Source organism: Typopeltis vanoorti, chromosome 19 (genome assembly GCF_054136105.1).
Source record: "Typopeltis vanoorti isolate ZY-2024b chromosome 19, IOZ_Tvanoo_1.0, whole genome shotgun sequence".
NCBI classification, from domain to species: domain Eukaryota; kingdom Metazoa; phylum Arthropoda; class Arachnida; order Uropygi; family Thelyphonidae; genus Typopeltis; species Typopeltis vanoorti.
This window is the reverse complement of record NC_143567.1, coordinates 101,755,378-101,781,891: the sequence shown is the minus strand read 5'-3', so window position 1 is coordinate 101,781,891 and position 26,514 is coordinate 101,755,378. Positions and strand designations below refer to the sequence as shown.

Here is a 26,514-nt window from a genome sequence, read left to right as displayed (position 1 = left end):
ATATATGTTTCCAAAACGATTTGCCAAACTCTTGGTATTTGTTCTGTCGACGATTCTAATGACGAAATATCATAAAAACATAAGGCTAGAAACGTTTCTCTATAGAGAATACAGCACATTGTCTCAGAATGAAACTGCTGCACAAGACTAACTGCCATCCCTGTGTACTACACCATACTATGGAAACGAACATCATTTCCGTATTACTGGGAGTTCAGAATGAATAAAAACTTGTGGCTGAATCGTTGTCTATCCAGCCCACTGTATAGGTAGAGGTGTGTATGCAGTGCCGGCGCTAGGGTCTTTGTTGCCCGCATGCAATTTCTATCTATTAATAATAATATTAATAATATTATTCATCCATCTTACTCCTACCTGATTCCTCCTCCTGACTCTGGGAATACAGTCAGATACAGATTTCATTAAATACTGCTTGATAATCTCCCATGCACCATCAACATCTCTCCCCTTAAAATTCTCATACCATAGCCCTTTTGAAAGCTGACTTCTCAGCTTGTCATAATCACCAGCCTTGTAATTCCACATATAACCCTTCTTAATAGAATATTCAGCACATTATACAATCTCCCAAGTCAAGACCACATGATCACTTTCCCAAGTGGAGACAGTGTATCTAAATTACTTACTGATATGTTCTCCAATGCTATGACCAGATCTAACACTCTCAAATCTCTTGTCCCTTCCATTACATGCTGTCTCAGGTAGTTATCTCTTAACAATTGTATAAACTCCAATTCCTTTGTTCCTTGAGACCATTCCTTCTCCCAATCTATGTCCCCGTAGTTAAAATCGCCCATAATAATTACACGTTCTCCACTCATCTTACTAATTTGCCAATGCATACCATCTACATTCTCCCTTATACCCCTTGGATTATAGCGGCAACCAATTACATATTTCATCCTGTTGATTTCTATCTCACACCAAACTGCCTCAAATGAACTACCCTCTACATGCCTGTCATCTTCTAGCATTTGTATCATTTTTGGCTTTAACACTTCCTCTATCATTAGTAAAACTCCTCCCCCCATTCTGTTCTCTCTATCCTTTCTGAAGATACTATATCCCTTACATTCAATCCCTATGACTAAATCATTCTTAGTTAACCAAGTTTCATTAATTCCTGTAATTTTTGCCCACGTGGAACTAAGTAATGACAAAAATTCATCACACTTATTCCGAATACTTCGGGCATTAGTATACATAAACTGCAATACTCCTTTCCTCCGATAATCACACAGTGTGTGAATTAGCCCACTCTGAATACCGTTAAAATTATGAGTACAATGATTCCCCATATCACAGTTATTATTGACCTTAGTACTATTTACAGCTAACTCTACTTTCCTGTCATTATTTCCGACAACCATCCTCGCACCTCCCCATCTAATAACTCTCGTTTCCCTAGTCCAAAACTCTCATATGTTCATTTAAACAGTAACTTCTGTAAAAGCTTACTCCCGCACTTGTTCAAATGCAGACCATCTTCTGCATATAATTCTTTTCTTCCATAAAACTCCTCCCATATATCCACATATCCCACCCCTCTTTTCCTACACATCCTAGCTAACCTTTCATTCATCATCAATGCCCTTCTCATTTCTCGACTGTCATATCTGGGCAACACACTGACAATTCTAACACTCTTACTCTTAAATGCAGCAATCTCTAACATCTCCCTTAAATCACTTGCCCACACGATTTACGGTGTTTCCCAAATTATTTGTCACAACCATTAAAATCATTTCATCTATATTATCATTTATATGTATCATTATAATAATATTTATTTATTATTTATAGATTGTTTGTCATAAAAACTTCTATCGCAAACAAAACAAATATAGTTTGTTTATAATAATAATAATAATAATAATAATAATAATAAATGCGGACTATTGCATATGTGCGATTATAAAAGATTTTATTCTTATTATATTTTGATAGTTAAAAATGTTTTCTTATGTAAGATAAATTAACACAGATGATTGTGTGCAAATATTTGATGTTTAGATCATGAAATATTTGTTTAAAAATGATAGCCTTTAGAGGTTGATTGTCCCCTCATACTTTTTGAATGGCACAAGCTATATTAATAAAAGTTTTTGTGTGAAATGCGGCTTTCTTTTGCTCGACGATGCGAGCCCTTTGTTAAAATTTCCATAGCTCACCACTGTGTATATCCTTCTCCGAATAACTCTGCGCACCGTCCAGGTCAGCACTGTACAATGATGCTCACTAAAATGGTGCCAAATTTGATTTCTAGTCCACAGTTTCATTATTTGCTGCTACTAAGCCTAATATCCTTAACTGACGTGTTCCACCATCACTACTGTATAAGATCTTAAGAAATTCCATTTCTTTACACCCTCACATACTATTTCTTCTTTGTTATTTTATGATAAACTTTTTTGTTTGTTTTGTTTACTAGCTACACCAATTTTGTGTGAACATTTCTTTTTCATCAGCCACATTATTCCCAAGCTTATAGCAAATCAATAAGTAAATATATTTCCCCATAACCTCCGCTTCCCACTAAGGAAATACTTTGAGAACTACTCTCTCCCAACCATCGCCGTCCTCGACTTTTAATTGTTAAAATTAATTTTCCTCATTAGCAGTATACTTACGTTCTTGATTAAATAAGAAGTTTTAATTATAATAATTATACGTATATGAAACAATGGCAAGGTAGCGTTGCTTGTACCTTCCCTTCGGTAAACATAACTGTAGACGATCTTGGAAAGCAAGAGGTTCTTCGTTAGTTTGTTATTTGACAGGTAGAATTTATTTAACGAAAACATGTCCAGTGAGCGTTACAGCTTTTCTTTAACAACATTTAGTCCTACTGGAAAATTAGTGCAGATTGAATATGCTCTAGCCGCTGTGGCTGCTGGTTCGAAGTCAGTTGGAATCAAAGCATATAATGGAGTTGTGCTAGCTACTGAGAAGAAACATAAGTCACTTCTTCAGGAAGAGGAAAGCGTTAATAAAATCGTAATGATAACAAAAAATGCAGGAATGACATATAGCGGTATTGGTCCTGACTTCAGATTGCTGGCGAGAAGGGCACGGAAATTAGCCCAAGCATATCATTCATTGCACAATGAATTAATTCCTGTAAATCAGTTAACAGAAAAGATTGCTTATGTTGTGCAGGAATTTACTCAAACTGGAGGCGTTCGTCCGTTTGGTGTTTCTGTTCTTCTAGCAGGATTTGATGCCAATGGCAATCCTAAGCTTTTTCAGTGTGATCCGTCAGGTGCCTACTTTTCGTGGAAAGCCGCAGTAACGGGAAAAGATGAAGTGAATACTAAAACATTCCTTGAAAAAAGATATACCAGTGATATAGAATTGCAAGATGCAATTCACCTTGCTATTTTTGCCTTGAGAGAAGGATTTGAAGGAACAATGACGGAAAATAATATTGAAGTTGCTACGTGCACCGCTGAACAAGGTTTTCGGCGACTGACTCCTACTGAAATTAATGATTACATCGCAGTTATGTAACTGCGATGTAATCATTACTAGGAATGTTTAAAGCAATGCGTTTGATTATAATGTTATCATATTTTATAGGTATAATTTAATACTCAAAAGTTACAAAGTATATTGCTCCATAGTGTCATGAGTGCTGTATTATTATTATTATTGCGCTGCAGCTTTTGTATTAAACATATGAAGAGATTTCATATATATATGTATATATAGTCTCATGAGTGCTGTATTGTTATTATTGCACTGCAGTTTTTGTATTAAATACATGAAAAGATTTCATAAAATATAAAATGTTGGAACTATTATTTCATAGATTTTTGCTAAAGAAAATCTCTTTCTTTAATGCAATATTTCTTTTAGATGTCATTATAGCTGTATATTACTAGTCATAATAGGCTGTTTGCTTTTTTACATTTGGCTTCATTTTCTAAATTTCAAAACACGCCATTTACTTTATAGGACCAGCTTATATAATTTATGAAAAGAATAACTATGAAACATGCTTTATGATACTAAAATTAGCCGTTTATAAACTACTGTAAATGGAAATTTCAATATTAAGTTGGTTTCTATTATTATTTATTTTACTTTTTTTAAATAAATGGTATGCATTTGTATAATGTTTTCCCTTTTTATAACATACCTTGGAAATTCATGAAATGGCTTTTTATAATATGCAAATAAAAATTCATATGAATTATTGTATCCCATTGAAATATTTTTGGTGTATCAATTTCAATGTTTACATTATAAAGTACCTCCACCTTAAAATTAATTGTGTGACTTAAAGAATTAGATATTCTTAACAAACACTCAACTATACAGTTTTGTGATGTAAAAATTAATAAATTCATGAAATCATAAAATGGTCTGTTTGGGAGCAACTAATTGGCTACAGTTGACATCATGTCTTCATGTGAGCCCCCCACCCCCTCTGTAATACCACTTAGCATGTCCTTGAGCATTTGCCATATCTCAAATGATTCCAGTTTTATGCATCCATTTTAGTTTTATGATTTTGATGTTATGCCAAACTTATAAGTTTTTTTTTTTTTTTATTCAGTAAATATAAAAAGAAAGTGACATATTAAGTAATCTAAAATACAGATCAATATACAGTATAATAACTTGGTAAAGTATATAGAAACAAGAATAATGAATGAATGTTATACAGATTATAAAACAAAGAGCAACTTCCATTCCTGAAAGTTGTGAGCAAGAGGGTGAGGAAGGGTTTCTTTACATGGAGGATCATTGATCTGTAGAATGTGTTACTTGATAGGGCGGTGAGAACATAAACGGTGAATGAATTTAAGGAGTATTTATGATAGATTAGATGGGCCTTTCACACTGAGTCTTGTAATTTCATGGAGATCCTAAATAATAATAATAATAATCTGTGTTGCTCTGTATGTAATCTGTACATATATCTGTAATGTGTAACATATGCTAATCATTCAGTGCATGGATATACACATGTTTGCAATTGAGAGGGTATGTGGTGTCTGTGATGAGATTATGTCGTTTACTGTAATGAATCTCAGGTTTCTGCTGTTATTGTTTTATTTTTTATTTATTTATTTATTTATTTGCTCTCACCCACAAAAGGTTATTTGCAAACCTATATACATTTTGTACTGTTGGTGGTAGGCTAAGGATTTTTGTATTATATTTTTATCAATTTTATATATTATTTTGCATTTTTAGTTAATTTTTTTTTTTTCATAGGCTCTAGAGACCAAACAGGGAACTTTTTTCAGTCCACTTGAATCTTCCAATAAGCAGGACAGTGGTCTCACACCAGGCAATGAAATTCATCTCCCGCCTAAAGACAATCGCAAACATATCAAACATAAATAAATGTGCCCACTGCGGGATTTGAACCTGCAGCATGTTGGTTGGAGATATGCTAACCTCTCATCCAACCAGGCCAATATATAAATTTCATTTTATGTTTTAATTTCACTTCATGAGGATCAATGGAATTCAGCAGAACAATCCTGCAGCTGTATACAAGAAACCTTTGAATATAGCTAAAGGATTGAAGTGATGAACACAATGATAGATGACTTCTTATTAAGATTTAGCTACCATATCTATCACAGAATTCATGTTGATATAACTAGCAGGTGTATGAATTTCATTAGGAAATGCATTTCCAGTTTTAATATGAGATATTACTATTATTACAACACAGGCATCTCCATGGAGATAGATGGAGATGCCTGTGGAGACTCATGGAGTCTCCACATCAAGTCTCCATGGAGACTACAGGCATCTCCATGGAGGTAGCAGACTCAATGTGGAAAGCCCACATTGACCATTATTCACATAATACCTATCATATCTGACTTAAACTTATTCATTATCAGGGCACTGACAAATACCTCTGAATCCTTCACTACTCTCTCTCTCTCTCCAGGCAAAAGATTTTCTCTGCATACCTTTCCTAACTCCACTCTTATACAACTTACAGGGATGACATCTAGTTCTCTCTCAACTCATCATGTGTTGAAATATTTATTTAGTATCAGTCTTATAAAATCCTTCTAGCAACTTAATAAGTTTCAATTGTCCTCTCTTTTTGGCCTGTGAACAAAATTACAACCACACAACACATCTTCAGTCTATTTTTGTAGGGAGCATTCCATAGATTCATCACCATCTCTGTCACTTGCTTCCTGGTCATCTCCTCCATGTCATCATATCCCCAAGATATCTAGGTGACTAAATCTATAAACAGTAGTAAAGAGCAACTGTATCATGGCATGAAGAGGGATAATAACCTCTCTCTCTACTTGTCAGTGTGTTTTTCAACATCCAAGTAATCCTTGAAGCTCTTTTACTAACTTTTTGCAATACACCCTCTGAACTTCAACTGTTTGTCCATCATCATCCCAAAATTCCTAGCCTCATCAGTTTCCTGTAGCCTACAACATCAATATAACAGAGTACATAATCTTTTCACCCCAAAGTGCATAATTTTTCCAAATTAAACTGACAACTTTGTGGACATATAATCCAGTAAAAAAATGTAATTGTGAGTGGGGTTTCACATTTTCCTCCAGTTAGTGAGAGTGATCACCTGGATTGTGGCTAGTCATATGCAGACTTTTGTGAGGAAAGGATATATGTGGAATTATAATGCTGTGATTATGACAAGCTTAGGAAACAGCTTGGAGCTATAGCATGGAATGAGGAGTTGAGCAGTAAGGAAATAAATGCTGCTTGGGAACTGACAAAGAAATACACAACAGCATCAATGTGTGAATATTCTGAAGGCCAAAAGGCTGAATAAGGTACGAATGAAATGGATGAATGGGGAGCTTAAGCATGAAATCTGGAAGAAGGTCCTGTAGAGACAGTACAAAATGAATGAGGGTAATAATCAGTTACATGAAAAGTATAAAGAACAAGTGCCAGGAGAGTGATTCAGTAAGAAAAACAAAAGTGCAGTATTAGCAGAAATTGGCAAATTGGATGAAGAAAAACCCTAGAGAGTTAAGGCAAGTAGAAAGAAGAATGATCATGGCAAGATGAGGAAAATGGTAGAATGGTAACTGTAACTGCTGCAGATTACACTGTTGAGGTATTCAGTGATCAATTTATAAGGGTGTTTCATCCTTATCAGGGTGGAATCATGAGGAGCTTAAGCATAGAGGACATAAGAGATGATGGCTTAATTGTGAGTGAGCAGGGGATATTTGAGTAACTTTGATGCCAATAAGGCGATAGGATTTGATGACATATCATCCACACATCTTAAGGGAATGTTCCATGGAATTGGCATGCCTGTTTAGTATGAGTCTTACAAGCACAGGTTCCAAGGTAGTGGAAGGAGAGTAAAATTGTTCCACTGCATACCGGTGGTGATAAGGCTATAACTTCAAATTATAGGCCAATCTGTATGTCTGTAGTTGTGGTGAAGGTACTTGAGAGATTGATGAGAAGTAGAATACAGAAATAGGTTGATAACAGCAGTGTTCTCTGTGGTTATCACAATGGATTTGTTAAAGGGAGATCATGTTTTACTAACTTACTTAAGTACTATAACAAGGTGATAAATACCTTGGACAGCAGAGATGCATATACAGTGGTGCACTTAGATTTTGCAAAAGTTTTTGATAGGCTGCCGCATGACAAACTGTTAAATTAATTGAAACTGATGGGATTGGATAACAGACTTCTGAGTTGGATCAGTGACTTGCTGTCAGATAGCTATCAGAAAGTTTTATATGAGTGTTCAGTATCCCGAAAGAGGAAGGCCACTAGTGGTGTGCAGCAGAGGTTACTTTTGGGATCAAACAAAAAAAAAAAAAATCAGCTAATGTCTTTTATTCCCGTATAGGGATTAGGCGAGCCATTTTTAGCCCTATTTAACTTTTGGAGACTGAGTAGACAGTTCAGTCTCCACTGGTAGCCAATCAGAGATAGCTGGCCCAAGACTATCACAAATTAATTGCCATGCAGTGAAGAGTTGGCTAACAAGTGCTGCCATTCTCGTAGTACCTAACCCTAACACAATATTTTTAATGTCTGAAAAGAGTGTGGGTTCTACGGTCGATTTTCTTGAGCTTATGGGATGAAATACCCGAGTTTCCTGGAGAAAAAACTCGTTTTCCCATGCCAGAGATCGACTAACTCGGGAACCAGAATCGAACTTGTGACGCAATTTTTTTTTTTTTTTTGGCGGTTTAGCGCTGAGGAGTTTAAACACTTCCACTTAGCTACATAGGCTACATTTTAGGATCATTGTTGTTCAATTTTTATACTAATAATATTGGGATGGGTTTAACTAATTATAATCAACTGTTTGCAGATGATGCAAAATTGTGGAGAGCAATGCAGATGTTATGGCCTAACAGTAGGACTTGAATATATTGCATGAATGGACAGGCAAGTGTCAGTTCAGTGTTGTAAAGTTTAAAGTTCGAAATTTGGTAAGCAACGTTGGGATGCAAGGTACATCTTGGTGGGAAAACTTTGAAGGAAGCAGAGAAGATGAGAGGTGTAGGAGTGATGGTGATCCAGGGCCTGAAATCCTGGGGCCACATCACACACACACGTTGGGAAGACATCGGATAATCGCAATGATGCAAAGGGCCCTGACAAACAGCAGTAGAGAAGTATGACCATTGTATAAGGCCTTGATCAAGCCTCATGTAGATTATTGTGCTCGATTTGGTCGCTGGGTTTTCAGGGTGGTAAGGATATGTTGGAAAGGGTCCAGAGAAGATTCACAAAGGTAGTCAGTGGTCTTTCGAATGTGGAGTATGAAGACAGGTTGTTGAATATAAGTGTTGAATATAAGTTGCAAAGCCTCGTGAAGAGCAGAAAGAGGGTGGACATGATTGAGACTTATAAGCTAGTCAGGGATTGTTTTCAGGTTTACATATAAGAGATTTTCAAACAGTGGGAGATGGGGGTAGAACAAGTGGCCATCACTGGAAACTGTATAAAGAGGGTGTGAGCAGAAGAGTGAGGGAAAGGTTCTTTGAATGGAGGGTGGTTGGTGAATGGAATGCATTGCCTGAGTGTGTGTTGTTAATGTACACACACACACACACTGAATCAGTTTAAGGCACAGTTGGATGAGCATTGTGTGCAATAGTGTGTACTTCCCATTATGAGTCTATGACTCCATGGAGGTCGAATGAAAATAATAATCACATTTTAAAAAATATCCTTATGAGTAGAATCAAACTAATTCAGGCGTTCCCCGCGTTGCGGACGACCCGACTTACGCCATTCCGTATTTACAAACGGGCTCTCCATAAGGATAATTAACAATTAAATCACTGGTTCCCAAACTGTGGGCCACGAAATATTCCAATATTTTCACTTAAATAACAGAAATAACTGCGCACTGCAACTGTTAGGTAGGGCTATGTTCTGACTTTAGGCGTCATGGAAAAATCCTGATATACTAAGGCCGCCGTGAACCGAAAAAGTTTGGGAACCACTGAATTAAATAATTAAATTAATAATTCGAGAACTAGTTTCTTCCGCGCATGTAAGCAAACCCACATGTATGAGTTTGTTTTTAAGTTCTGTTTGTTTCAATTAAAAGAAAGAGCAAAATAGTTTTTGTAACTTATTATTAGAGTACAGGGGTATTCTTCTTCTTCTTCTCTTCTGCTCATGGCGGATGAGTTCCTCAAAGAAAAATTTTTGCCATTTCGTCTGCTATCTTTTTATGAAGTTCTATTATGGAGTTTAAGTAGATACTTTCTTTAATGTTTCAATCCATTTCTTTTTTCGTCTTCCTCTGCTGGGCTGTCCTTCAATATACATTTAATAATATGTTTGGTAGTCTTTCTGGGTTTATTCTTGAAACATGTCCAAACCAGCTTAGTTGGCTCAAGTGTTGTAATTATTGTTTCTTTGAAGTTATGTTCTTCTCTGACTTTTTTTATTTGTTTTTCTTTATGTCCAGTTTGTTCTATTGATTTTTCTTATGTATTTCATTTCAAAAGCATTGAGTTTATCCATTTCTTTTTTTTTTTTTTTTGTTTCTTTGTTTTAAGATCCAGTATTCTGAGTCATAGAGGAATTATGAAGCCATGGGAATTATCACTGTTTCTTATATCTTCAATTTGAGTTCTTTGCTTAATCTTTTATTGTTCCATATTTTTTGTAGTCTCTCCATTGTTATCCATCCATTATTGATTCTGTATTTATGGCGTCGGAATAGTCTCTAGTTCAGGGATCTGCAACCGGCGGCCCGCATGCTGCTCTACATAAAAGGTCCATCATACTTACATGGCATGTGGCCCGGATGTTGAATTATTTAAATAATACATTTTATAATATGAATAATAAATTAAAAATAATTTTATACCTATGCTTTATGATATCGCCGTGCAACTTGGTGCGAGTCAACAGTGTGAGTCATCATTAGTAGGGATAACAAGGGCGACTTCATCCAACGACAACCGAGATTTTGACTCACTTTTCCAATCGCGTTGCTTGATCCTTCTTATAATTCAATAACATCAACTATTATTTTCAGAGGATATATATTTGTTAAAAATAATTTCAAAAATGGGTTCAAGAAAACATAAAATTGCAGATGAAGGAAGAAGGTTTAATGATGAATCAAGTACTTCTTTATTGAAAATGGGGGTAAGCCCCTTTGTCTTATTTATCATAAAAGTGTTGCTGTTATGAAAGAATATAATACCAGACGTTATTACGAGAATTAACGTGAAAGCCAATGTAAGGATTTGAACTGTGAACTTGGAAAAAATCAAATTAATAAATTACAACTTCCTTGACTGCTCAGCAAAACATATTTAAGGAGCAAAGTATTCAAAATGAATCGGTTGTTCGTGCTGGTTATGTCGTAGCGGAACTGGTTGCGAAATAAGGAAGAAAATAAGACTTTATTTCAAGATATTAGTTTATCTGCCAGGACCTGTGGCCTGATTATTAAAAATAAAAGTTGAATGTGGTCCCCGAGTCTGAAAAGGTTGTCGATCACTGGTCTTCTCTTCAGGGATCATTGATCCTAGGTAATTGAATTGCTTTACTTGTTCTATATTATTGTTTCCTATTTTCATTTGGATTGCTTCCTTTTTTTTTCTTATTACCATCAGTTTTGTTTTACTAAAATTGATTTTCATATCATATTCGTTACTTGTTTAACGCACCTTGGTCAGGATAGTTTCTAAATTTTCTTGGCTGTCTGTAGTGATAATAGGAACATTATTATTATTACACTGTGTGATTATTACTACATATAAGCCATTATAGTACAGCAATCCCTCGATTAGTGCGCCTAATGTGTTCTTTAAAACGCGCATTAATCGAAAACGCACTAATCGAATATAATAATCTATGGGAAAAAGTATAATTCGTTCCTCAAATTTTGTTTTCGAACCTTAATTTTTTTATTAAAGAATTAAGGTATGTCCTAGTTAAAGGAAAACCATATTCAGAATATAAATTTTATTATTCTACTTCTTAATAAAGAATTCAGCTAACGTATTTTGACTGGCATTTTGTTTCTTTTTTTTCATACAACCGACGGTATAACCCTATTGCCTCTTCTACTCTTCTGCAAATTTTACTGCTTTTCTCTTGATCAGGGTCAGTCTCCAAGCATTGCTGCTTAAAAACTTCGATTGTACGAAAAATATATTCAAATTGTTTCTGTGAAATTTCTTTTGGCTGACTATCAGTGGTTAATTTTTCTTCATATTCTTCGAGATCTTCCTGTTGTACATCTAAATTTAGCAGGTCGGAATCGCTCAATTCTTCAGAATGAAATTTAATTAACTTTTGGACGTTATCATTGAAGGGGAGAAAGAAATGAAGGACGTATGAATTGGTCGCCAACATCACGTGCTTTATAGATAAAATTTCCCAACTGTTATACAAGCAAAATTGTTACCACTTTAAAAACTTCAATGTTCATAAAAGAGAAGTTAATTTTCCGACGTGTAATAATAAACAACCCATCGCAGAAGACGGATTGATTACCCTATTATCGGAATGGATTCTCCTTTTTGTGACATGCGCAGAAGTGTCGAAGGGTCTCGAATCTGTGGGCGTACTATAGCCGACGACATAAATTTTGGCAGTAAAAATTTGGAACATAGTATACATAGTGTACATGAAAGTAGTGTAGTATGCCACTAAAAATAACTTTAGAAAATGTTTTAAATCGGTAACTAAATTATTTCATTCTGATGAGTGATTTTTTAAAAGAGTTAGCCATAAAAATGTAGAGATCGAAAATTTTTAAAATCTGTAGCATTTATTTTTAAGAGGTACATAGGCGCACTAATCGAATTTGGATATAGAAAAAAAATGACGCACTAATCGGTGGCTCACAAATCGAGGAATTACTGTATTGTTATTATTCTAATTATCACCGTATATGCGCTATTCATATAGAAGAGATCTGGGAGATCAGGGATCCGAGTTACATACAAATTCGACCTAAAGACGTTCTCAGGAACGTATCTTAACCCGTCCGTAACCCGGGGACTGCCTGCACTACTTTATTTAAATAATGGTTTTTTTTTTTTTTTTTTTTTTTTTTTTTACTTGGAGTGAAGGATACTCTTCTTGCCCTTCATGGCCATTCTTGCCTGTGTCTTTGATGAGATTTATTTCTAACACAGTTCTCAGATGCATAACTTAAAACTGGTTTGTTATAAATTTAGTTTAATCCTTTATCCAAGTGCAAGTTTATAGTTTGCACCTGAAAATATCTTCAGGACTGAGGTAAGGTCATCACCGGGAAACTCGCAGCAAAGGTGGATCAAGCTCTCAACTCCTTGTCTCAGTATCTCCCATAATGCACTGCGGACATGTATACTGCTATGTATTAACCGGGGGGGGGCACTACCCATACCGGTTTCGACCTTTATTGAGGTCTCTTCAGTGGGAACCAGGCCCAGAGTGGAGATACAAAAGCAGAAGCAATAGGAGAGGTCATCCTTATATAAGTGTTGCCAAAAGGTGTGCTACCTTATTATTAAATTACTATGGATTTAGAGAAAGATGTTGAAAGTTTATTTTTCACTTGGTTAGACTATAATAAATTTAGTTTAATCCTTTATCCAAGTGTGAGCAAACAAAGTTTGTGCCTGAAAATATCTTCAGGACTGAGGTAAGGTAGTACAACACCGGGAAACTCGTTGGTTTGAACACTGTCTTGTATACTGCTAGTTTGTTGTTTTGGCTAATTTCTATCTTATTCCATATAATTTATTCAGCTTGCTACCTACCATACCAGCTTTGCTTATTCTGTTGTCTATTTCTAGATTTATCCTGCCATCTTTACTGAATACTGTATCTACATAGCTGAAATATTTTCGATCCTATAGGATCTCCATTCAGAATGCAGCTGAAGTTTTCTATGCTCCTGCCATTTTCATACTTTTGGTCATTTTATTGCTGATTTTCATGTCAAATTCGTTACAGTTGTTATTCAATTTAGTTGGAATCCTGGAGACTTGCACAAAGTATGTTTAGGAGTAAAATATCGTCTGTGCATAAAGCAAAGACCTGATATCAAAATTTGACATTTCCACTTTTGATATCAGGTTTGAGGCCACTTTCTTTCATAATGTGATACGTATAAATGATGAATAAGAGTGGTGATAATGTGCATTCTCATCTTACTCCTGATTTTACATCAAACCAGCTTACTGTATTCCTTCAATTCTAAGCGCTGACTGACAGCTTAAATATAGACTACGTATTGCTCTGTATAATGTTCCATTCACCTCATACAATTGTTGTATTTTTAAAAGCTTTTCTCTGGACACCTTTTTATTCCTTTTCCAGATCTACAAAAAAGTACAGATGCTTGTCATATTCACACGATTTCTCAACTATTTGTCTTGAAGTGAAAATCTCATTTTGACAACCTTTATTTGTCCTGAACCTAGCTTACAGGTCTTCAAGTTTGTCCTCCACAATCTTTCTCAATGTCATTTCAAGTATGCTTGCATAAATCTTACCTAGAACACATACAGGAATTCCTCTGTAATTTTCACATTCAACTTGTTTTCCTTTTTATATATGTTACTATGAGAGCTCTGTTCCATCATTGGGAATTCGACCTTCTCTGCAAGCTATCTGAATTATGCATTATAGCCACTGCAAAACCTTTATACATCCAGCCATTTGGAACATTTGAAACAACCACATGGAACACTGTCATGCAAATTAGAACAAATGTGGATGGATATGATACTGGTTAATTGGATGTGGCTGCTGGACAGATATCAAAAAGTAGTATATGGAGGGGCAGAATCGAGGCGAAAACGGTGACTAGTGGTGAGCCACAAGGTTCAATGCTGGGGTTATTGCTGTTTAATTTGTATATGAATGATATAGGAAATAACCCGAAAGGAAATATTCAGTTGTTTGCTGATGATGCGAAATTAGTTAGAGCAATAGTTAATGAAGGCGATGTGGAGTGCTTGCAAGATGATTTAAGTAGGCTAGCAATATGGGCAAAAGTTAATGGGCGTCAGTTTAATGTCGAGAAATGTAAAGTTATGCATTTTGGATAAATAGATTACAAGCTGTGCAGTGGCGGCTCGTGGCTTGAAATCTTTGGAGTGCTAACTTTCAAAATATAGAGTACATACACACTGTACGTACTGTATGTATTATTATTATTTCAATAATAATACATACAGTGCTCAGTACAGTGTATATGTGTTTCGATAAAATATCAAAATTATGTAAAAATTAAAAAAAAATTAAACATGAAACAATATTGTTTATTATCAATAAAATAATACTGTTTGGTATAATTCAAAATTACTTAAAAATAAAATATATTCTTCTTGTTTTGTTTCATGAAAAAATATTGTTTATTATCGACAAATTATACAGTTTATTATAATTCAAAATTACTTAAAAATAAAATTCATTATCATAACGCCAATAATGCTCTAAAATAAAAACTATAACAAATGTTAAGTCTTTAATTGTAATGTCCAAATGTTTAAAAAGACCGAGTAAACATGATAAGCACTAAGAACACTACTGTTAACTTTTATGGCGAGATGCATGACAATCCTTGGATTTTTATCCATTCATCGTTAAAGAGTTGAGAAATGAAGAAAAGATTATCGAGCACCTGGCTCACCCAGTTTAGGGCCTTGTGAGAGCGCTTGTACCGATGAGCAGAACTGCCTTCGGGCGCTTATGTTTCCATCTGTCGTTCTTATTGTATGACTCTTGAATGAGTTGATTGGGGTGGAGAGCCACCTCGGCGAAGTATGTCTCTACATACTTCACCTCGGCGAAGTATGTAGAGACAATCCGTAGAAGTAATGTGGGTATATCTGGGACACTTATTTTGAATCACTTGTAGTTTTTTGATGTTGCTGGGGGGGTGGGGGGTGGCTCCAAGCTGGTGATTCGTATGTTTAAATGGGTCTGATGACTGATTTGTAAATCTGTAGCATGTTTTTGGTGGTAACTTGGCTTCTCCGGTTGAGAAGAACTAGATATTTGGTTTTGGATTTCCATGGAATAGCTGCATTGAACAGTTTGACTTCTCCGCAGTGGGATGTTGTCCATCTTGTAAAAAGTATGGCGGTGCTTTTGTCAGCATTGACATCTATCCTTCATTTCTTAAACCATCTTTCCAGGATTCTTGCTGCATTTTGTAATCGTTGCTTAGCTAAGTGCGGCTTGAGAGATCTGTTCAAAATTGCCATATCGTCCGCGTAGCAAGCCATGGTGATTGATGCTGTGCTTGGGGCGTCTGCAACATAGATGTTGAAAAGCAGCGGGAATAGTAGCGAGCCTCGAGGTACACCGGCAGTGATTCTTTTCGTAGTGGATTTGAGTCCGCGTAGCTTGACTTGAAATTTACGATTTTTTAGAAAGGGTCAATGAGCTTAGTAAGGTATAGTGAAATGTTGGCTGTGATTAATTTATGGATAAGGCCTTTGTGCCAAACCTTATCAAAGGCTTTTGCATCATCTAGAAAGATAGCTCCTATATTTTGCCTCCAATTAAAGCCTGTTGTTATAAACTCTACTGATCTATGGACTTGTTGAGTTGTACTGTGTCCCGTACGAAATCCGAACTGCTCTTTCGGGATAAGGCTGCTTTTATTCACCTCATCTTGCAGACGGTTGAGAATGATTTTTTCGGCAATTTTCCCCAAGCATGATAAGAGGTTGATGGACCTATAATTCTGAGGGAACTGTGGTGCTTTACCTGGCTGTGAAAGAGAATTATGTCTGCTTGTTTCCATCGAGTGGGAAAGTAACTAAATCTGAGCATTCCGTTTATGATGGCTACCAGATGCATAACTGCTTTATGTGGGAGCGCCTTTATAGTTTTGTTAGTAATCTCGTCAGGTCCTGGAGCCTTTTTTTGTTGTTGAGTTTCTTGATGATGGTATAAACTTCCCTAGGTGAAGTATGACAAATATTTTCACAGCTGCTGGGCATGTAGAGTGCAGCGAACATGTCGGTGGATTTATTTTTTATGCAAAGCAAATCCGCATGGGTGTAGGACTACATTGTAGCTCCAGGGCGTCCGCAAAAGCTTCAGCATTCTCATCATCTCTATAAACTATGCCCCTTTCTTCGTGAATGGGCTGTGTGTTGGAACGATTCGAGCGGAGAACTTTAGCCAGTTTCCACAGCGAGTTATCCTCAGCTTTTAGGGAACATAGTTTTCTTTCCCATTGTTGATTCCTGCGATCTTTGAGAGCATAGCAAACTAAATGGGTAGCCCTATTTCGCTCTTGACGATCCTGAGGAGATAATGTATTGTGATAACGGCGTCTGATTTTATCTTTATTTCGGATTAGATTTAGAATTTCTTCCAGGAGCAGGTTGGTTTGAGCTGGGGTAACGTTGGAGGCTACTGCCAAGCCAGCATGAATTGTATTTTCTAGATTATTGACTACTGCGTCGATTTCTTCGCAGGAGGAGTTAGTTGGTATGGAGCCTATAAGTGTGCCGAGTGCGATCTTGAGTTTAGTGAAGTTTGTGCAGGTTTGATTGGAGATGAGCTCTGGGTTCCCTCGTAGACTCAGTAGTACTGGGTTGTGGTCAGAACTAAGGTCATTAATCACCTTTAGTTGAAAATAGTGAGAGGTGTTCTTGAAAATGGCTATATCCAGCACATCTGGTCTGCCTCGCGGTCTGTAGTACGTTGGTTCCATTCGACCTATAACAACGATGTTTCTTAGCATAGTGAAGTTATTGAGAATCATCCCATTATTATTGAAACTTTTACTGTTCCATAAGGGATGTTTTGAGTTGAGATCTCCCGGCACAAGTGTTGCTTCATTAGTATCGAGCAGTTGAGAGAGGTCGGAGGATAGGAGAGGCTTGCCAGAAGGATTATAAACTGAGTATAGCTTTATGCTACCTGCGTTATTGGTGTGGATTTTAATACCAGTTACTTCCATATTTGTTGTAGTGATTTCCTTGATTTCGTTATAGCGGATGTTTTTCTTGATTAAGATAGCTATGCCACCACATCTAGCATTGAGTCTGTCATTTCTGAGTAGAGAATAATATCTGAGTTTAAGGTTATTGCAGGGCCGAAGGTGCGTCTCACTAATTAAAAGAATATCAATTCTAAAGCGGGCTGCAAATTCTTGTAGTTCGAGGAGTTTATTATGAGACCGTTAGCATTCCAGAATTCAATCAGTATGGAATTAATTAAGATTGTTCGATTATCCATTAAGCATTGAGAATATGATTTGGGTATTTTTCAGGAACTTGATTGTATCATTCTGATTAGGGTTGGTTTTGCTGAAAGAAGTTAACATCTCCCCTAAGGTAGCAATTAGAATAGCAGTAGAGTTTTGATTGCTTCGAACGGGTTTTGCCGGGTTTGTGCTCGAGGTAATTGCTTGGGCGTCCGACCTGTAAGTTGCAGTCAGTAGAGGGTTTTCTGCTGCAGAAGGTGTTGTACGCTTCTGTGATGATAGAGCTTCTGATTCTCTAGCTTTCATAAGATTAGCTGGGTGGAATGTGCAGCCTTTGTAGTTCGCCGGAATGCGTCCCGCCACGATTTGCGCACTTAGCAGGAGTAGTGTGCAGTTTGGAACAAGTATGAGTGGGGTATTTATCTCCGCATTTTACACATCTGTACTCGGTTCTACAGAGTTTCTGCCCATGCCCGTATTTCTGGCAGCGGTGGCATTGCTCTGCAGATGTTTTCCATCTGAGTGGCTCAGTCTTAATCACTAGATTACAAAGTCGTTAGATCATAGATTTCTCTCTGATCCTTGCTGATTTCAACTAGAACCAGGGTCATGAGACGTTTGTCTGCCCGATACATTCGAGAAACTTTTCGAGTTCAAATGCAAAGAATTTGGACTCATTGGAGGTGTCACATAATAGTATTGCTATAGTGGGTGACTAAAATTGGGCTTTTCTTTGTGCAGCCTAGCGCTCTGGGTGCAAGCACCACTTCCACTGAGCTACACAGTCTTGGGCCAGCTATCTCTGATTGGTTAGTGGCACACATTGAACTGCCCACTCAGTCTCAAACGTTAGGGCTAAAACCTCGCCTACTTCCTATAAGGAAATAAAAGCCATCAACGGATTCAACCCCCCCCGGATACTTCCATTATTAATGAAATCCACGATTTTTCACAAAGCCATCAACGGATTCAAGTCCCCCCCCTTCGGATACTTCAAAAAAAAAATAAAAAATCAGCTAACGCCTATGTTGTTCCCGTATAGGGTAAACGGCGGGCCGTTTACCCTATCTAACTTTTGGAGACTGAGTGGGCAGTTCAATCTCCACTGGTAGCCAGTCAGAGAGATAGCTGGCCCAAGGCTATCACTGATTCATCGGTATGCAGTGAAGAAGGCGGCAAGCTAGTGCCGCCATCTCGTGGTCTCTAACCCTAACACAATATTTTTAATGTCTGAAAATAGTGTGGGTTCTACGGTCGATTTTCTTGAGTTTACGAGACGAAAAACTCGAGTTTCCGGGAGGAAAATCCCGCTAGCCCGTGCCAGAGATCGACTAGCTCGGGAACCGGCCGAAAAAAGGCTTAGAAAAATTTCCTCTAGTCGGCGACTAGATTTGAACCACCAAATCCTTTCTTCGTGCAGTCAAGCGCTGTAGAGTGCAAACGCCACTTCTACTGAGGGTAAACTTTTAGAAAAGGCACAGATTCTATGTTCTGTTGGACCCTGTCATTTTGCCTGACCCTGCTTTCAGAAGGGAGTGGAAACCTCTCTTCTAGGTCGCAGTTAACCAGCTTACTTGTCCTAGCGATGGTTACCTTGTTAATGCCTCCGTTTTCACTTCCTTGGCATGATTTGATTGCTTTTTAAAATACTGAAATGCTTTACATTACTTTTTAACGGTTTGCGAATATAAACTATATTTCCGATTTTGACGCAACCTGCTGAGGTCCGGCTGGCAGAGCCTCGTACAGGGTGTTTCTTCTTGTTATTATTTTTTTCCTTGGGTCAGTTGGGCCGACCTTATTTTCCCTTCTTTCTGGTTTTGACTAACTCTGAAAGGGTGAGTTGAATTGATAGTCTTATATCTTCGCTAAGAAAGGTCATGGATTTCGCGTCCTCGGTTGAGAATTGCGATATATCTTTTATGTAGAAACGACCCCATTCAAACCCTAAGACATTAGGCTTAGTGTTATAGAAGAGGGGGAACTTCCCTGTTTTAAGTTCTTGTCGGTAGCTCTCTAGAACCTTTGTGTTCTGAATTTTGGTGGTATTCTAAGAGAAATTTACTTATATTAAGGCCTGTCATTTCACTATCTTCGAACTCTGAATCTTCTGACTCTTCCGATTCTTCTGACGTTATTTATTCTTGTGGTCTTGGCTTCTTGGCCTCTCCTTCAGTGTGGCTTCCTGCCCGTTTTGCATTACTCAGTGTGACTGTTTCGTTCCTTGTTGGTGGGGTAGTACTATTACTGCCCAAGTCCATTCCCTCGTCAAGTGAGGAATCTTCACTCTCGGGGAACCATTTTGATGAAGAGTGGCTTTGGGTGGTTTCTGCCTGGGGTTCGAAGACGCTTTCTACAGGGTGTGTCTTATCATCGTTGGGTTCTGGAACTACTGTGGGGGTGAGTACTGTAGGTGGCTCTTTGGTTGGGAGGGGGAGGAATCTTCGGGCGATGCTGTGACGTTGCCTTTTTTGGTACTGATATCTTCTGTGTTCGCTGCTCTGACATACGTTGCAAAGTTTCGAGCATGTCACTTGGGAGTGCCCGATGGTGGCGCAGTTCCCACATCTATTCTGGGGGCAGTCCCGTGCAGAATGGCCGCCAAGGCGGCAACGCCTTCAGAGTCGGGTCATGCCACTTCTACTGAGCTACACAGGCTCTCGGATACTTCCATTATTGATGAAATCCACGATTTTTTCACAATGCTCCAAGTTTATTTGCAGCAATAAGGATCATCACCTTCCCAAGAAATCAAAGGAAAAAATTGTGAAATTTCAGTTATTATTTTTTTTTTTAAAGAACGTACTGTAAACTTTATTACAATGGATTCGAACACCTGTTCGAAGTGAGGTGCATTTATAAACGATTTCAACAAGATGTTTTTTTTTTTTTTTTTTTTTTTTTTTTGAGTTCAACAAACGAGTAGCAGTAAAACCTGCTTCTTCTCTTTCCTCTAAAACTGAAATTTGGATTGCGATCTGTGAAAATACAGTATTAGAATATTAGAACTGTGGTTTTGAATCCGTATGTCCTGTGGTAATGGGAAAGCAGGGAATAGAATTGCTTATAATGCATGTTAGGTAAATATTCAATACGAAATAAACACAACGAAATTCTTATACGCTAAGCCTTGGTTTGTTATCCTTAGCTTTCGACAATCATAAAGCTCGAATTCAGTCAGTATGAGGAGTTTGTTAATAAGGCATCTAGTGTTACCATTCTTGATAACATCTAATCTCTGGGCGCGATTCACAAGCGAACGGCGCCAACATCCCCCCCCCCCCCTCCCCCAGCTTTCTTTATAACGCGTAGCGTGATTTCACAGCGTCTCTCCTTGGCGGCGAACTTGTGATTTTGATATTTATATATATTTATTTTTTTCTGTTAGAGACTTCTAGTATGCCTACGAAATTCAATAATCGTTTCTACTGGACGATTGAAATGACCAATTTATATATTGAAACGACATCTGAATTCTAATATTTATTTTGCCGCCCTTTCAATCCTATTATTTTGTTCCTAGAATCAGGTTTAAAGCTCTACTATGAACGTAAGCAGTGTGGGAGGAAGCAGGCTTATTTCGTACTGTTTGATTTGAAATTGTTAACGATATTAACATTAATTTTCTAGCTGTATATTCTAACCATTCCTTTAGTTTCTGTACGTAAATAATTTTATGCTTGATCGAACAAAACAAAACAAAAAACTGCAAAAGGATTTTGAAAATATTAGTTTTGGCTAAGCAAATTGCTTTTGTAATTTGCTATAAATAAGCGACAAGTACTCGGAAGTATCACTGGTTATGATCTAGAATGGGAATTTTCATTTTAATTAGAGAAAAGCTTCTAGGTTAATAATTAAAATGAAAATCTAGTACCCAGACACTATCCTCGCCTTTTTTTTTTTTTTTGATAACTTATTCAGCTTGAGTTAGATTGAGTTAGTCTTTTAGTTTTCATTAGGTAACTCAGAATACTGAAGGTATATATATATATATATATATATATATATATATATATATATATATAATTAGAGAAAAGCTTCTAGGTTAATAATTAAAATGAAAATCTAGTACCCAGACACTATCCTCGCCTTTTTTTTTTTTTTTTGATAACTTATTCAGCTTGAGTTAGATTGAGTTAGTCTTTTAGTTTTCATTAGGTAACTCAGAATACTGAAGGTATATATATATATATATATATATATATATATATCGTCAGCATTGCTGCTTTTCTTTCCTCATTATTCCCTCTCAAGTAGTTAGGAAGAAACTGTAGGTTGGTGATTTAGAAATTTTTAGCTTTTAAATCAAAAACTTTTTTTTTTTTTTTTAAAGCTACCTTTCCCCTGTGTCTGTGTTTGTCAGCTATTCATCATCTCTCCAACTGCCATGGAATAAGCAGACTTATCATAGGAGATCACTCAACCAATATAAGGTTTAACATATTAAACCTTGAAATTCTCAATATTCTGTGCATTTACAATGCATTTTAGTAATGTGTTCTATTCACCCACAGTTCTCCATGTAAAAAAAAAAACAAAAATCACTCCTGACACCCTTCTTCACCACACCCTTACAAAACTTTTAGAGATTTAGAGATGGCCTCTTGTTCTCTTCCTCTCACCTTCTACTCTTTTCATAATCTCTTTTATATGAATCCAATAAAATTCCTTCACCAACTTTAACATCTTCTTCATATCACCTCTTTTATCCACCAAACTGTAATTTACGTTCCTAATCAACATTCCAGAGTCCTGATATTGCCTTAGTCACTCATCGCTAGAGCTTTTTCAATATTTTCACATTATAATGAAAACTAGGTGACCAAATTGAGTACAAATAGCCCAAGAGGTCTGACCAATGCTTTTTTTTTGGCAAAACACTACTTCCTTAACTCTACATGTTAGTATACTCCTTATCACATGTAGAAAGTATTTTTAACTTGGGTATAGTTATGTTAAAGATACCAAGCAATTTTAAACCTGGTTTTACTCCATTTTTTTCCAAGTAAGCAAACAGACAAAATGTCAAGTTTGCACCTGCAATTTATGCAAGACTAGCTGATCCCACAGGTAGTGCAAGACCAAGGCAACTCGTGGTAAAGGTGGAGCAAGATCTGATCACTAATCTTAATATTTACCCTTAATGCCAAAACACATCTCCAAGAAGGGGATGTATGATGTTTTGTATTAAAGGCAAGGGGCCACTACCCAGACCGGTTTCGACCTTTATTGAGGTCTCATCAGTGGGAGCCAGGCATTAAGGTTAGCTTACTACATTTTGCAACATTGAACTCACATCCCCAATCACTCAATCTATTCAAGTCTTCCTGTAAGGCCACAACATCTTCACTACACTTCATGGTTCGTCCCAACTTTGCATCATCTGCAAACAACTGAATATCTCCATCCAAATCTTCACCTATATCATTAATATACAAGTTACACAGCAATGGACCTAAAACAGACCCCTGAGGCACTCCACTAGTGACTTTCCTTTTCCTGGATATCGCTCCCCTATACACAACTTGTTGATACCTATCAGATAGCCAGTCTCCAATCCAATGTACCAATGTAATATCCAACCCCATCTGCTCTAGTTTGACTGTCAACCTATCATGAGGTACTCTATCAAAAGCCTTTGCGAAATCCAAGTATATTACTGTGTATCCATTTCCTCTGTCCAAGGAAGCAGTCACTTCATTGTAATAAGTAAGTAGATTACTAAAACATGACTTCCCTTTAGCAAATCCATGCTGTCCATCAAAGATAATACCATTTTTAATGGTATTATCTTTACTAATAAAGTCATTTTATTAAAGCAGGTTTTATTCCTAGAGTAATAGGGAGGATTGAAAGATTATGAGTGAGCAAAGAGGATATATTTAGAATTACTGACAAGATGTCAGTAAAAGTGACTGGGATTTTGCCGTATGTCTTAAGGGAATGTACTAAAGAACTGACTATGCCATTGATTTATTACTGTTAAAAGAACATTTTGCAACTGGAAAAATTCCCTAAGGAATAGAAGGAGAATAAGATAGTGTTATTGCATTGGTGCCTTTTACTTCTAATTTCCATGCTTCACTTTTCGTTTCCTTCATCCTTTTAAGATAATCAAATCACCAAAATGTGCTATCCTTTCTACTCTTTCTAAAAAAAAAAAAAGTTCCTCTCCTGTTTGTCTATTTATTTCTACTCATTTTTTTATGTTTTTATTGCAGCTAGCATCGACCTTTTAAATTTAATTTCTATCATTTATGTCTTGGATCCCTCTCTTTTTCCACATATGAGTTTCATATGTAAGAATTTGCTATCCATCCATCATTGGATATCATCGGATACCGTATGGTCATTCCACTCCTCAGTTATGTGCCACACCAATGTCTTTGCCAGAAGAGGATTTTTATTTATTATTATTAATAATTATTGTAGCCACTGTAGCGCAATTGGAAGAATAGCAGAACATTGTGCCCTTCGATTGGAAAAGATCTGAATTCAATCCTCATCGTGATGAGGGGGAATCCTTATATGGGCTTTATCAGTTGAAGGTGAGCTAGCCAATCTCATATGGTGGTAGCAGGGTTTTTCCTCCCAGAAACTCGGGTGTTTCATCCTGCGTACAGAAATATCGGCCTTCGGAAAACACGCAATTTACAGACACAAAATACTGTTGTTGGCGATGAAATTTTTGGAGAATTAAGTAGCAATGGAAAGGATGATATATGTATTTAGTGAAGTAGAGTAGTGTGCCCTCCCACAATGAGTCCTTGGGCTCCTTGGGGGTATCACGTAATAATCATCATCATCAAATTCCTGACATTTACCCTCAAGGGGTGTACAGGATATGATAGTACTACATGAAAAATTTACATCATTACTAACTTCCTACCTACAATTTTCTGCCAAATCAATCTGTTACCTGTCAAAGCTACAATATTGCCAGATCTTATATTTATATATCTATCTTCTAAGGCACTTTTTACTGTATCAATCCACCTATATCTTGGTCTTCCTGTGGGTCTCTTTCCTGCCAAACTGGCAGAGAACACTTGTTTGGCTAATCTTTCCTCTCCCATTCTGTTTAAGTGACCATACCACCTGAGATTAGCTCTGCTAACGCATTCCTGGATGCTGATGATGTCAAGTTCTTTCCTAATATCCTTGTTTTTAATATGATATTGCCATTGATGCCATCTGTTCACGCCCCTAATCTTTCTCAGGACTCTCATATCTGTGGCCTCTAATCTTTGGTGAAATGCTTTACTTCTGACCCCCAGCTCTCAGATCCATAAGTTAAAATTGGTTTGAACACTGTGATGTTCAAATGAAAATGAAAAATGGAAAATGATGGTCACATAATAATAATAATGTTAATTTATATTGCTATTTTTGTTTAGGAGTACCTCCTTTTATAATGTCATTGGCTTTTTACTCAATTTTTAGGGCATTACTGATGTTTTAAAGACAGATACATGTAGAATATAAGGAATAATTTTGGAAATACCTTTGTAGGATGTTCCTGGTTGTCATCTTGTTGAGCAGCATCTGGCATATGGCGATATTACTGAAGTATGACTGCAAGGAAGGGGGGGGTGGAAATCTGGAGATGAGGAAGAATTGCAGGTGAGATAAAGGTATGTGAATTTAAAACCCGGGTTTCAGCGGTGGGCTGTGAATTCTTTGGGAGGAAGATGAAAGACAGAACTTTTTGGGGAAAGGAGAAGGATAGAATATGATGAAACAAGATTAGGGGCGGAGTAACAGGGTGTGAGCCGTTTCGACTGTGTGTTGTCTTCGGAGCTCACGGGAAAAGTGGAGGTTATGTCATGTCAGCTTGGTGTTTTTGTCATGTCAGTATCCTTAAAGAGTTAAAAGTTCTACCAATCCTTCCTAGCATACATTCATTTGTTTTTTTTTTCAGTTTATGAGTTCCTGAATAGTATCCTGTAACACCACATCTTAAAAGCAACTATCCTTTTCCTATTAGCCTTCTTTAGGTTCCAAGTTTCACTTCCATAAGTTGCTATTGAAATCCATAAGTTGCTATTAGTTCTGTAGAACTAATAATACTAATGAGTTAACACATGGTAATAATAATACTATGTGTTAACTCATAATAATCCTACACTTATATAGGAGTATTATTATTATTATTATGAAGCACCTCCAGGTAGTCCAAGGACTCCCTCGAGGGAGGGCAATCTACTCTACTTTGCTAAATACATCTCACCCTCTCCACTACTACTTAATTCTCCTACCACAACATTACTACCATCAATGCCATCTACCACCCATTATCACCAACAACAGTACTTTTTGTCTGTTAATTGCATGTGTTGTGAAGGCCGATTTGTCTGTATTAGATGAAAAACTCAAGTTTGTAGGAGAAAAAAAAACCTTGCTACATCCATATGAGATTGGCTAACTCACCTTCAATTGAAAAAGCTCATATAAGGATTCCCCTCATCACGATGAGAATTATCGTGATGAGGGGAATCAAACCTAGTCTTTTCCAGTCGAAGGGTGCAATGTTCTGTTGTTCTTCCAATTGTACTACTTAATTTATTTATTATTTAATTTCTTTATTACTAGATGCCGTAACAACTATTTTGACCTATCTCGTTTCTCATAGAATCTCAAAATGAAAAATCCTCTGTTTAAGTGTAGAAGTATTATACTTCCTACATAAGTAACTGTGATTTATTCTTTAATACTTAAAAATATTAGAATTGATAATTAAATTTTTAATTTTTAGTTAATAATTGATAATTAAATATTAAAAAAATATGGAAAAAGTATAAAGAAAGAAGAAGATAGCAATTGCAGGAGGAATA

General features: G+C 36.7%; 1 pseudogene; it reads left to right on the top strand.

Moving 5' to 3' along the window:
* The first annotated feature begins 2,823 nt into the window (after positions 1–2,823).
* Positions 2,824–26,514, top strand: part of LOC150096399 (proteasome subunit alpha type-2 pseudogene) — a 56,155-nt pseudogene continuing 32,464 nt past the window's right edge.